Genomic DNA, 14,705 nt, shown 5'->3' on the forward strand with positions numbered 1-14,705 from the left:
ACCTGTTGCTTGCTTAGTTAGTGGGATTCCCAGGTGAGCAAGAAGAAAGGAGCAATGAGCAATAAAACAAGGGGACTCTAAAAAGAATACTCTCTCCAATTGCAGTCACTCAACAAGCTTCACAAGGACTTAATAATAATAGCAGAAATGCGACAAAAGAAAAAAATGACAAATGTTGGAGGGGCTATTGGAAATCAGGCACACTAATACACTTTTGGTGGAGATATAAATTGGTCTATCCATTCTGGAAAGCAATTTGGAACTATGACCAAAAAGTCACTAAACTTTGACCCAGCTATATCATTACTAGGCTTATACCACAAAAGAGATCAAAGAAAGAAGAAAACAACTCATATGTATAGGAGTATTTATAATAGTTCTTTTCATGGTAGCCCCAAACTAAAAATTAAGGTGATGCTCCGCTATTATGGAATGGCTAAATAAATTGGGGTATATTAACATAATGTGGTACAGTGGATAAGAGTATTGGGCCTGAAGTCATGAAGAATCATCTTCCTGAGTTCAAATATGTCCTCAGACACTTACTAGCTGGGTGACCCTGGGCAAATCACTTCACCTTGTTTGCCTTGGTTTCCTTATTTGTAAAATGAGCTGAAGAAGGAAATACAAAGCCACTCCAGTATCTTTGCCAAGAAAACCCCAAATGGGGTCACGAGGAGTCAGACATGACTAAAAAAGACTGAACAACAACAACAATGTAATGGAACAATACTGTCTTATCAAAATTACAAAATGAACAATTTTATGAAAAACTGGAAAGATCTGTATAAACTGGTAAGGAATGAAGTGAGAAGAACCAGGACAGAATGACAATAACATTACAGAGAAAAACAATTTGATCTAGAGCTATGATAAAACATGGAGTCCAGAGGACTAAAGATGAAGCAATGAAGCATGGCACTTATCTCTTGCTAAGGATATGATGGACTTAAAATGAAGAATGAGCCATTCTCTTTTTTTTTTTTTTGGCTAGGCAATGGCGTTAAGTGATTTGCCCAGAGTCACACAGCTAGTGAGTGTTATGTGTCTGAGGCCAGATTTGAACTCAGTTCCTCCTGACTCCAGGTCCAGTGCTCTATCAACTGCACCACCCAGCTTCCCTGAGCCATTCACTTTTGAGCATGGCCCATGCAGGAGTTTCTTTTGCTGGATTACATGTATTTTTTATGAGTTAACTCTATAAATTCTATTCCCTTTCACGGAAGGACAGGAAGTTCAAAGAGAGATCTGGCTTCATGATGAGGTTTAAAGATTTGGGAATGCTAATTGACAAGGATACACGTTGCTGAGCTCCCAGTCTTTTCTAAACTTGTGAGTGGTCTTTCAGCCAACTCAATTTGGGAACATATTCACTCTCAGCAGTTTTAAAAAGAGGTTATAGTTATCTGGAGTGGCAGAGGAGAAGTCCTACAATTGAGTTTCTCATAATTAGCCTAAGGATGACACATATGGAATAAACTTGGGGGTTGGCTGTTATCTCAAGATAGACAGCCTACCCAGTTATGGTATTTATCCTGAATAAGACCTTGGAAGAAGCTACTTCATCATAGAGTCACTCAGAAGAAGTGACAAAGGCCAGTCAGGTTTCTATTAAAAGTTACAAAGGTTAGCATACAAACTATGAGGTCATAAGCAACTATACTTCAAAGAACACTACTAACTCAATATGCAAACAAAAAGGATTAGAACAAACTATACTTAATAAAAATATTTCTACCTAGGAAAGGCACTTCCCCAAATGGGGTTTTCCTTGTGGTTTCCACGTACAGTAATACATTCTACAAGGGCCTGGCCAGTCACTTAGCCTCACTTGCATAGCTAGAGCTTCACACACTAGAAGTACCTCTGACCATGAAGTGGGTCACAAAAGTGAAATACGTCACTAGTCACCCAAGTCAAAGTCATTTTGTATTTGTCTTTGATTTGTCAATTGTCATGGCCAAAGAATTTCTGAGTAAGTAGCCAGCTTCCTACTGGTAATAAACCCTTCTACACTCAGCTCCAAAAGCAGTTGCCAATGTTTGAGTCAAAGTCCTTCTAGTATTAGAGAGCTTCCCGGAGCCTGTGTCCTGCTAGCAGAACTTTCAAGAACCCAGGATCATCTCCATGCCATCGGTGTTGGCATCTACACTATTCCTAGCCATTAGAGTACGACTGTGGAGGCCCAATGAATTATTTAAAAAGAATAAGGTGGGGCAGCTAGGTGGCGCTGCAGTGGATAAAGCACAGGCCCTGAAGTCAGGAGGACCTGAGTTAAAATCTGGCTCAGACCAAACACTTGACACTTACTAGCTGTGTAACCTTGGGCAAGTCACTTAACCTCAATTGCCTAAAAAAAAAAAAAAGAAGAAGAAGAAGAAGGAGAAGAAGGATCCTGAAGAACAGGAGAGGTGCTGGAGGACTAGAAAAGAGCAAATATTCCAATTTTCAAAAAAGGGAAGAGAACAGAATAACAGGTCAATGGGCTTGACAAAATTCCTGCAAAATTTGAGACTGCATCATTAAAGGGATAATTAGTATACACCTCAAAAAGGAAGCCATGATCACAAAGAAGCAGCCTGTCCCATATATACAAAAATAGTCATAGTAGCAAAAAAGCAAACAAACAAAAAAAACCCTAGAAACAAAATTGGTTCTTGTTGAGTGAGAGAACAGATTACAGTGTAAGGATGTTACTATATCATGATAAATGACAAATATGAGATCAGAAGAATTTGGGAAGATTTCTATGAACTGATATAAAATGAAATTAGCAGAAGCAGAACACTTTATACAATGACCACAATAATGTAAAGGAAAGCAATACTGAAAAATCTCATCACTCCAATCAGTGACCAATTGTGACTTCAGCTGACAGTAAAACATACCTCCCTCCTCTGGGCAGAGAGGTGGGGGACTACAGGTACAGAATTAGACATATGTCCCAGACATGGGCAATATGTGGATTTGTTTTTCTGAAGTATACTTCTTTGTACCATTAGAGGGTATTTATGTGTAGGGGTGGGGACAGGGGGAGGGGGTTATTTGGAAGTTATGGCATTTTTTTATTTTAAAACACCAAAAGCATCAATATAAAAAAATGGCAAGATTCTTCATTTCTGTGTTTTGACAGGGTTACTTTGACAGGGAAATGCTATTGCTATAGGTTACCTAGATTTTAGACAAAGTCTCTCAAACATTTCTCATGGACATGATGGAAAAGGTGGGCTAGGTAATGGTATAGTCGGGCAGATTCAGAAGAGGGTGAATGATTGGCGTTTGACATCAGCTTGGAAGGCACAGATGACACAAAGCTTTGAAGAGCAATAACACACTGGATGGCAGAATCGAGATCTAAAAAGATATCAGCAGGATAGACTATTAGACGGAATTGAATATGATGAATTTCAATAGGAGTAAGTATGAAGTCTTAGGCTCAGGTTTGAAAAATAATCAAGCCAACGCTAGAAGCCCATTTATTTGGGTATGGGTTAGTCTAGATGGCCACTGAAGGCCCTTGCAACTCTGAGGTCCTGGGATTCTGGCATAGTATACTCAAATTGCAGATTCCATATTTTTTGAGAGGTGAATAAATCTCTCTTAAACATTGAATCTAAGGACAGTAAGTGAATTCTTAAAATCCTTACTTTATTACTAAATTTCTTTGGGAGCCTTGTTTTATTTCTTTGAGTTCCTGAGCCTATAGAACCCTGACTAAAGTCAGATGAAGGATCAGCTATTGATGCTGAAGACTGACCTTCTCTGAGGACTGCCTAGGGTATCTGCATTCATATTTGTTGATCTCAAGATTAAGTTCTTCTCTCCAGGTCTTCTCTGTAAGTGAGTGGGCAGACATTTCTCCAACCTGGGGAAAGAATCCACTCACTCAGATGGGGAATGGAGAGTGTGAGGGATGTGTAGCTCAGAAATCTATCTCTGCCCTGCCCCACCCCTCCTCACCGTCTTCCTGTTCTTCAACCATGCTTACCTGGAGTAGCTGTGATTCCCAGACATCGTACTCCAGAGCAACTGGAGTTGGATCTGAGGAGGAGAGAGATACCAGTCCATGCTTTGGGATGTTCATGGTATTCCCTGACAACACTAATTCAAAAGCAGGAGCTCCCTGGAGCCTGGGATGGGGATGGGAAGAGAGGCATTTCAGATGCAACAATTTAATCCATCTCTTTTCACCTCTTTAGATGGCCTAAGATCATGTAATAATATGATCTCCTTTAGAAGACACAAGGAAGGATCCATTTCTGTCCTAAAAATAAGGTAACCTCCCTTTATCAAAGTGTACAAGTGAAAATAGAACAGAGAAATCTGGAACTTGCACAGATAAATGGAGATGAGCTGTGACAACAGTCAGACTGGGAGGGACCAGAGGTGCAGTGACCTCACAAATCTACCAGGTGGCAGGGCAGAGGATTGGTCTTTACAATATTGCAGCAGTATAAGTCTACAACTCTAATTCCCATTTGCTTCTAGAAGTCAGTGTGCTAGAAACAGGTGCTCTTTTTCATCATGATAATCCTTCAGATATTTGAAGAAGGGATACTGTGGGTGATAGAATCAGGTGACCTTTGGGCTTAACAGGCTAGAATGAAGAGCTGAATCTAGTGCAGATGACAATTAATAGGGATAAATGTAAAGTCCTACATATGAGTCAAAAAAATCAATTTCACTAGTACAAGTTTGTATGCAAAATATCTGGGGGACTTAGAAGATGAATTTGAATATGATATGGAAGCCAAAAAAAAAGTTAATTAATGTATTTCTTGGATTTGTTAGGAGAAGCATAATATCCAGAAAGAAGGAATTGATTGTCTCTCTATACTCTGTCTAGGTAAGACTACATTTGGAGTATCATGTTCTGAGAGATATTGTGACTTGCAATAGCATATAAAGAACTGGTTTCAAAGTAAAAAAAGAAAAAAAACCTGAGTTCATGTTCTGCCACCAACATAAATTGGCTGTATGATGCTGAGCAAGTCACTTTACCTCTCAGTATCCCCAGGAGACTCCTTAAGAGTATACGTTATAGAGAAGGTACCAATCTGCATTGGTAGAAGTTTTCTCAAGCATGAATTTCCTATAATAATGAAATCACAGGTCCAGTCCTTACTCCTATCTGGACATTACATCTTAGGAAGGACTTTGACACACTTCGAAGTATACTCAGAGGAGGCCTACCAGAGTGATGAGAGCATTGGATACCATGTTACAAAAGGAATAAGAATTGGGGATATCACCTGGAGACTTGAAGAGCTGTCTTCAAGTATCTGATGGGCTGTCATGTGGCGGAAGGATGAAACTTGTTCTGCTTGGCCCCAGACAGCAGACCCAGGAGAAGTGGACGGGGTAGGGGGGGAGTAGGAGGGGGTATAGAAGAACGAGGGAGTTGCAGAGAAGTATATTTAGGTTCTATATGAGGAGAAATTTCTTTTCAGGTCTATCCCCAAAGTAGAATGGGCTTCCTTGGGTGGTTATGGGTTTCTCATCACCAAAGGCCTTCAGGAGATGCTGGATGACCATTTGCTAGGTATGCTGCTGGGGAATTCCTGTTCAGGAATCCTTGTTCAAGTGGACTAGATGGCCCCTGGGGTCTCTTATAATTCTGAGACTCAGGGCAGCTAGGTGGTGCAGTGGATAGAACACCAGCCCTGGAGTCAGGAGGACCTGAGTTCAAATCCAGCCTCAGACACATAACACTCACTAGCTGTGTGACCCTGGGCAAGTCACTTAACCCCAACTGCCTCACCAAAAAACAAAAACAAACAATTCTGAGATTCTAAAGTTTCAAATGTAAGAGAGCAGCTTACTGCCATTTCTTGTCTTCATTACCCTTCCTAAGATGGTTCTTTGACTGCTGTTTTATTTACTGGAACCCCAAGAGGGAAAGCCAATGAGCATCATCTTCTGGTAGCTTTCTGCATCAGAAGAGAGCAGAGAAAGCTCCAATGAGGGCAGGCAATATTTGGGTGCACACAACAGAGCTAACAACTGGACACTCATGGGAAAAGAGGCAGCAGCTTGGAAACATCCCACAATGGGTACTACGCAGGGATATGCTGGAGCCAGCTAACACCAACTTCCGAGAGTCAACTATTAAATTTTCAGTGTGCACATTTACATGTGAAAAATATACAAACACCACAATTTAGGGCTTCATTGTTTTGTTGTTACTCTAGACTTAAGAAACTGATAGGAAAAATGATAATAATGCAGATTAAACTTAAAGTGTCATCATGTTTTTTGGAAAGCCACTTGTTAATCATTTCTCAACACACCACTGGTACCACAGATGCAGAATTCTACACATCTTTATCATATGGTTTTCAAAGGTGAAGATAGGGGCTTTGGACATCATAATTAGTGAAGGTTGGGGATGGAAGTGAGGCGTGGGGAAAGAAGGGCCTGGAAGAGGAATAAATGCTACATTACAGGTTGCCAGGGCTATAACCACCATACAGTATATTATATGGGGTTGGGCAAAGGGTCAGGAAGAAACCAAAACAAAAGGTGTTCTAACAGCAGAGCAAGGTAAAGGGCTCCTCAAAGAAAACACTTCTTGCCTCTCACCTGGGTGACCTTGAATAAATCATTTCCCCTGCCTGGCCTTAGTTTCTTCACCTCTAAAATTATGGAGCTGAGCTCAATAACCTCTAGGGTTACTTCCAGCTCTGACATTCTGTATTCTAAGTTCTATTCTAGATCTGTTTGCTATGATCTTATAAGGTACTTCTCTTCTTTGGGGCTCAGTTTCACCCTCTGTAAAATTGGCCTAGGTGACCTCTAAAGTTCCTTCTAGCTCTAACACTCTAGGATTCTATGAACCCCTTCCCAAATTGCCACACAAATTCCAATGATACCAAATCACTGGGTGGAGCTTTTGATGGGCTGAGACTTTCAGGGAAATAGGTTGGTTTGGGAACACAGGGCTGGCTGCTGACATTTCTATATATCCCAATGCCCCCCCCCATTTATTTCTCTGGCTCGAAGGGCAAACTGATAAAGGCCCTTTGGGGTCCTTTTGCAGGCCTTAAAGCTATCAGAGCTAGAAAGGACCTTAGAGAACAAGTCCAAACCCCTTATTTTACATATGGAAAAACTGAGGTCCAGAGATGGGTCATGACTTGCCCCCTATCACACACCTATAAAAGCAGAGCTGGCATTTCAATCCAGATGCCCTGTTCATACCGCTATATTTCTCCCGATTTGCCCCTTCCTCCCCACCTCTTTTCCTGCTGGTGTCACATACCCTTGGAAACGATCTTCCCCATGGCATAGAATACACTACGGTGAGGGAATTTTCCAGTCCAGAACATGCTGAACAGCTTGGGTATGACATGCCAAGATGAATGCACCCACACCGCCACCAGGAGGTCACTGGCAGCATTCTGGTAAGCCTCCTCCAACTCTGGGCAGAGGGAGAGAAATCATAGGATGACTCCCAAGTCTTGAGCTTAAAGTGGTGGTGGCTGGAGGAGAGGAAAGAGCCAGGGGGCCCATGCCTGATACCTTTTTGCACAATGACACTCATTTCTCTAGTCACAGTCATAAATCCATGCAAACCATGGGATCATCCCTTTCTCTTTGAGTCACAACCCACCCTGCAATGTCCTGTTCAAAGTATCTGATCCAGTACTACCCTCTCTGGCCTTACCTCCTACTACTTCCCTCTTTGTAGTCTGTGCTCCAACCAATTGTTCTACTAATTTTTCTGCATCCAATTAAGCTCTGGGCTTTTCTCATTTTGACCTTTACTCACATTGTTCCTTCTTCCTCTTTACCTATTACATTCTGAACCATTGTTTATGACACAATTCAACAAGCACCTTCTCTAAAAAAACCTTCTCTGATTCCCTCTTTGTCAGCAAAGATTTGACCCTTCTAATTTTGTAGATCATTTTGCCTGTCCTTGCTAATTTATTTATACTGTATTATTGTGTATAACATAATACAGCACAGTGTCTGAGGCACTCTGCTCTTTAATGTGTGTCCTATCCCCACTCTCAGGAAAGATATTTCAGCTTCAAAGTACTGTGCAGGTCTGCCTCCACTCAAAAAATAAATAGCTTACAAGCCCCCAGTGATGTATTTACCTAAATATGTCAGCCAAAGGACACATTGAGTTCAAAGTAAAGGCATTTAGTGAAATAGAACAGTAAGAAAAGTAGCAAAAGACTAGTTTCCTTATAAGTCTGGGGGCACATTTTCCTGGAGGGAAAGAGAATATACATAGAAAGGCACAAACAAACATGTGACCAGGGAACACACATGGAGAACATACATGTAAGAAACACGTTTAGGCAGGGCAATGATATAGAGAAACAATTCATGACTCTGTGGGGCCACCAACTGCAGTACTATTTCATTGTTCTCAATGGGCCTGTTTCTCATTGGTTATACTATACAATCTCTGTTGAGTTCTTGGGTATAGTATGTGGATCTCTTCCAGGCTTGTAATCTCTATCAGACAATGTTCCTCATTTGCTTCATGTTCTCTTGTATCCACTGGTCTCATGGATACCAAGCTCTTCTCTGCTTCATGGTTCTGGTCTTCATCACTGCAGGGCATCCTGCTGGCCATTTCATTTCCTGTCTACTAGGATGTGGTGACTATACAAACTCTTCCTCATAAGGGCAGGCTGACAGCTCTTTAGTTATAGCCAAGGCTATGAGCCACCACACTTAGCTAAGGGCCAAAAGGCAAAGATTGTCTTTTGAAAGACTGTCTTTTGTACTTTCTGTATATTGGGATGCATTACAGTCCTTAGTTCTAGACGACTATCTCTTACTTAGGGTAAGAAATTCCCAAGATCAGCTCCATTTTGATTCATAAATGAATTGAATACAGAACAAAAGCTAAGCAAAGGAGATGAGTTCATTGTCTTCTATTTGTACTTATTTCATCCAGCTTCCAGGACAGACCTCTGTATGGTGAAGTAGAAAGAACCTTGGATTCAGAGTAAGAAGACCTGAGTTCTTGGTATGGCTCTATGATTGACTAGCTATACAATCTTGAGCAAGTCATTATACCACTCCAGGCCTCAATTTCCTCATTTGTAAGGATAATAATACAGTCACTACCTATGTCCTAGGACTCAATGAGACAATGTGGATAAAAGCATTTCACTAACTATAGCTAGGAAGTTAGATGGCATAGTGAATATAGTGCTGGGCCCGGAGTCAGGAAGATCCAAGTTCAAATCCAGTCTGAGATATTAACTAGTTATGAGACTTGAGGCAAGTCACTTAACTTCTCTGTGCTTCAATTTCCTCAACTGTAAAATGAGTATAATGATGGCACTTACCTCACAGGGTTGTTGTGGGGATTAAATGAGATAATATTTGTAAAGCACTTAGCACAGTGTCTGACACAGAGTAGACAGTTAATAAAGAAAGGAATCTATCCTACATGATCTATTCTTGATGAAAACATGCTGACTTTTTGTGATTTTTCTTTTCCTGATGTTCACTAACTATATCATTAACCAAATGTTTAAGAATTTTGCCAGGAGTCATAATCGAGCCTCACTGGTGTGTAGGTTATGGATTCCATTTTCTTCCATTTTTGAAAATTGGAGCATTTGTCCTTCTTAAATCCTGTAATATCTCTCCTATTCTCTATGGTATTTAAAATATCACTGAAAGACTTGGCCTTGGTGGCTGCCTAGGTAGGAGGCAGACCACCCAGCTCCCAGATACTTACTCCAAATTTTGTACCAGACCAAATAATGATCAAGAAATGCAATAAGAAACTACAACGAAAGACTTCTTCCACATCAGAACTACAGATGAGGTCAGCCAGAAGCCTGAGGGCAGTAAGAAAGGGGGTCAGCACCAAAGCCAGAGCCAGCACAAGTTAACCTCTGAAGGCAACCAGAGATGAGCCAGGGGTATAGATATCCCCAAAGATCTGTGTCTAGAGACAAGAAGAACATAAGATTTCCCCTGACAAAGCCCCAGGGTAGTCAAAAAGCACCAGGGTGGGGACCTTGGAAGCTCCAAGGAGCAGAATCAGGCCCAGGGGTTCTGAGGTCCCTAACACTCTATCTTGAGATGCCAGAGAAGGCTTTAAAGATCTAGCACTCTGAATCTTAAAGATCTAATGGGGGACTAATAACTAGAAGTTGAACAGGGACCCAAAGTACCCAGAAAGAAACCAAGCAGGGCCAACCAATTCACCCAAAAGTAGAGCAGGGGGCAGAGGCTGACCCCGTCACAAAGCCCCATTTGACAAACTAAAGCTGAAGAGATTAGTAAACTAAAGAAAATACACCCAGTTTCAAAAATTATTGTAATTTTAGAGATCCCCCCAAAGTAAAGAGTAACTTGATAACAGTTACAAGCAGATACAAAGGAAAAAATGGATTTTCATGAGAATTATATGAATATTTTTAAAGAAAAAATGAAGCAAAATATATTTCAAAATGACAAAATCAGAAGTTTGAAGAAATCAAAGAAAATGTAAGCTATTGACTTCTGGGTTATGTGAGCAACAAGATAGAGAATTAGACATTTTCTCTGATCCCCACAACCTCTCAAACCTCTCAAAAACAGAAACCAGGCTCCAAAGATAAAGCAACTCCAGCTTTCTCCATGATCCAACATATACCAAGAATCTAAAAGAAGGTTAAAAAAGCACCCCTTTGAGGGGATGCCCATCAATTGGGGAATGGCTGAAAAAGTTGTGGTATATGAATCTAATGTAATGCTATTGTGCTATAAGAAATGATAAGCAGGTGGACTTCAGAAAAACCTGGAAAGATGTGTATGGACTAATGCTGAGTAAAGTGAGCAGAACCAGAAGAACGTTGTACACAGTAACAGCCACGTTGTGCGATGACTGATATTGATAGACTTAGCCCTTCTTGGCAAGGCAAGGATCTAAGACATCTCCAAAGCTCTCATGATGGAAAATGCCACCCACAAAGAAGAAAGAACTATGGAGTTTGAATGCATATCGAAGCATACTATTTGCTATTTTTTTTCTTCTGTTTTGTTTTGTTTCCTCTTTCTGGTGGTTCCTCCTATTGGTTCTACTTCTTCCCAACAACATGATTAATGTGAAAATATGTTTAATAGGAATGTATATGTATAGCCTATATCAGATTGTGCATCATCTTGGGGAGGGAGGGGGAGAAAAATTTAAAACTCAAAAGCTTATGGAAGTGATTGTTGACAAATCAAAATAAATTAATTAAAAAAAAGCACCCGCCCCCATCTTCCTTCCATATTACCAGCAGCAAGGCTGCACTAGCAGATCCAAGGACACAACATATAGCAAAACCCAGCTCCACACCCCAATTCCTCCCTTCCTCTTACCAGTGCCCTGGAGACTCTGGCCCCAGGTTGTGAAATTTGCCCTGGCTATGACAGCCAGCAAAGCCACAACCCTTCAAGAGTAAAAAACCTACCAGAGGCTGCAACTCCATAGCACCAGCACTGTAAAGCTGCCAGTGCCAGGTCAAAGAACTAAGGAACAGAGGGATCTGGACAGGATCCCTAGACAAGAGTCCAGGACAAAATACTGTGTATGGGATGTGGTGGGTTGGGGAGCTGTGCTGAACTCCAATAAGCCTGAGGGAAAAAACGTAGCATCCAGATTGAGCCAGTTCCAACTGACCAAAAGTCACTTGGGACAGAGATCTAGACTGGTGAACTGTGAATTTGCTTGGTGCAGGAGGAGGCTGAGACACTTTGAGATCCATCCCCCAAGGAACCCACAATCAGAGGGGAGGGAGTCAGAAAGTAAACAGTAGGGGAAAATAAAGTAGGGAGGGGATCAGGGAAAGGTCCGAAAATACCTAAGATCTCAGGAAGAAGAAAATTCAAACCTTGAACACAAGCAAATAAATCAACAGGGAAAACATGAACAACAGAAGGAAATATGGCCTCCAGATGAATAATTGAGTTCAGGCATCTATGAATAAATACTGCAAAACAAAGGAAAGTGATCTAACACTTGATGAAACAGAGCACCCTGTGGAATGTGAGGAGAACATGGAACAGTAACATGCTGTTCTTGAGTGGTTTAAAAGATAAATGAGAATGATGAGAGCAGAATTTACAATCTGCACAGCAAAAATAATAGGCAGAATAGAAAAACTGAAATCTGTGAGGGCAAGTCTCACCAAAGAAACAAAAGAAAGAAAGATGGATTGGGAATACAAATACACAAAGTAAAGAACAATCTGGAAGAAGAGAAACCAAAAAAACCAATAACACTAGAAGAAAACATATTCACATAGTAAGCAAAACAGATGGATCTTGAAGAAAGGATGCATAAAGACAAAATAAGAATAAGAGATCTCCCAGAAGAATACTATAGGACAAAAAACCTTAACACCATAATGCAGAAAACAATAGAAGAGAATTGTCCAGGATTTCTCAAAATAGAAAATGAAATACCAATGGAAAGAATTCACACATAACCTACAGAAAAAAAACAAAAACAAACAAACAAAAACCTCAAGGTTGCAGACTCTAAGACACATAATGCTTAAATTTAAGAATTCAATACAGACAATTGATAAATGGTTAAAGGATATGAACAGACAGTTCTCAGATGAAGAAATTAAAGCCATCTATAGTCATATGAAAAAATGCTCTAAATCGTTATTGATTAGAGAAATACAAATCAAAACAACTCTGAGGTACCACATCACACCTATCAGATTGGCCAACATGACAAAACAAGAAAATGATAAATGTTGGAGAGGATGTGGGAAAATTGGAACGCTAAAATATTGTTGGTGGAGTTGTGAAATGATCCAACCATTTTGGAGAACAATTTGGAACTATGCCCAAAGGGCTACAAAAATGTGCATACCCTTTGATCCAGCAATAGCACTTCTAGGGCTGTATCCCAAAGAGATCAAACAAATGGGAAAAGGACCCACATGTACAAAAATATTCATAGCAGCTCTTTATGTGGTGGCAAAGAATTGGAAATTGAGAGGATGCCCATCAGTTGGGGAATGGTTGAGCAAGTTGTGGTATATGAATGTAACGGAATACTCTTGTGCTATAAGAAATGATGAACAGGCTGACTTCAGAAAAACCTGGAAAGCCTTGTATGGTCTGATGCTGAGTGAAGTGAGCAGAACCAGGGAGGACTTTGTAAACAATAACAGCCACGTTATGCAATGACTAAGATTGTTAAACTGAACCCTTCTCAGCATTACAAGGATCTAAGACATCTCCAGAGGCCTCAGGATGGAAAATGCTGTCCACATCCAAAGAAAGAACTATGGGAGTTGAATTGCTATCACTTATTTTTACCTTCTGTTGAGTTTTGTTTCATCTTTCTGATGGTTCCTCCTATTGGTTTTAATTTTTACTTACAACTTCACCAATGTGAAAATATTTTTAATGGGTATGTAAATGTAAAGCCTATATCAGATTGTGCGCCGTCTTGTGGAGGGTGGGGGGGAGGAAAAGGGAGAAAAATTTTCAACTCAAAAGCATATGGAAAAAATTAAAAATTAAAAAAAAAAGAATTCAATTGAGAAACATAAACTCTACAAGCCTGATGAAGAAAGGCCTTCAAATACAAAGGAAGAGAACTTCAAATAACTCAAGACCATTTTGTACCCACTGAAAAATGTAGGAGGGGATGGAATAATGTGTTATAAAGAGCGATGGAGCTTAGGATGCAGCCCACGGTGACCTAGCCTGCAAATGTGAGCTTAATGATACATGAAAAATATGAACATTCAAAAACAAAGAAGCATTTGAAACATTTTTAGATAGAAAACCAGAAAGAAGTTACAGACAGTTCTCACTTTACATAAATTTGTAAATTCACATTAGGCAAATAAAACTTTAAGAATTCTGAAAGAAATCCACATTCCAGGGGCAGCTAGGTGGTGCAATGGATAGAGCACCAGTCCTAGAGTCAGGAGGACCTGAGTTCAAATCCAGCCTTACACACATAACACTCACTAGCTGTGTGAGCCTGGGCAAGTCACTTAACCCCAACTGCCTCACCCCCCACAAAAAAAACCCCTACAACTCACTTGTATTAACTTTACTGTGTAACTTTAACTGTGCTGTACTGTAGTGTGCGCTCTCTGCTACTGCCCCTTGGCTTGGGGGCTCCCCCCCCAAAACAAATAAACAAAACTAAAAAAAAAAATCCTCCAAGTGAAAGCAGAAGAATGAACATGCAAAGAGACCATCACTGGGCCACTGATAGATTGGAGGATTGGTTTGAGACCTCTGGCACTGAGAGAGGAAACCTTTGCCCTGTTCCACCTACCCACATGCATATCTACCGAGTGTCTGCCTTCTGTCAGTTGGCCCTCGGGTACTAGTACCATGTGTCTGTCCTGGGCCCCACATGTCACCTGTCCTCTCTTGTCTGTGCCCATGTCTAGCCCCACGTGACTGCCCCACCCCCTTTTTGTTTTTAATATAAATTTATTTATTTTTAGTTTTCAATATTCACTTAAACAAGTTTTTGAGTTCCAAGTTTCTCACCCCTCCCCCCAACCCAAGATGTCATGCATTCTGAATACCCCTTCCCCTGGTCTGCTTTCTCTTCTACCTCTCCCCCCTCCCTTCTTTTATCCCCTTCCCCTTCTATTTTCCTGTAGAGCAGGATAGACTTCTGTACCCCATTTCCTGTATTTATTATTTCCCAGTTGCATGTGAAAACATTTTTTTTAAAAACATGTGTTTTTAAAACTTTGAGT

At 40.6% G+C, this 14,705-nt stretch overlaps 1 pseudogene; it reads right to left on the reverse strand.

Annotated features, from left to right (window-relative positions):
* The window catches only part of LOC110194754 (maestro heat-like repeat family member 5), a 162,798-nt pseudogene that overhangs the window by 106,840 nt on the left and 41,253 nt on the right, over positions 1 to 14,705 (reverse strand).

Source organism: Phascolarctos cinereus, unplaced genomic scaffold (genome assembly GCF_003287225.1).
Source record: "Phascolarctos cinereus isolate Bilbo 61053 unplaced genomic scaffold, phaCin_HiC Scaffold_8;HRSCAF=390, whole genome shotgun sequence".
Lineage (NCBI taxonomy): Eukaryota > Metazoa > Chordata > Mammalia > Diprotodontia > Phascolarctidae > Phascolarctos > Phascolarctos cinereus.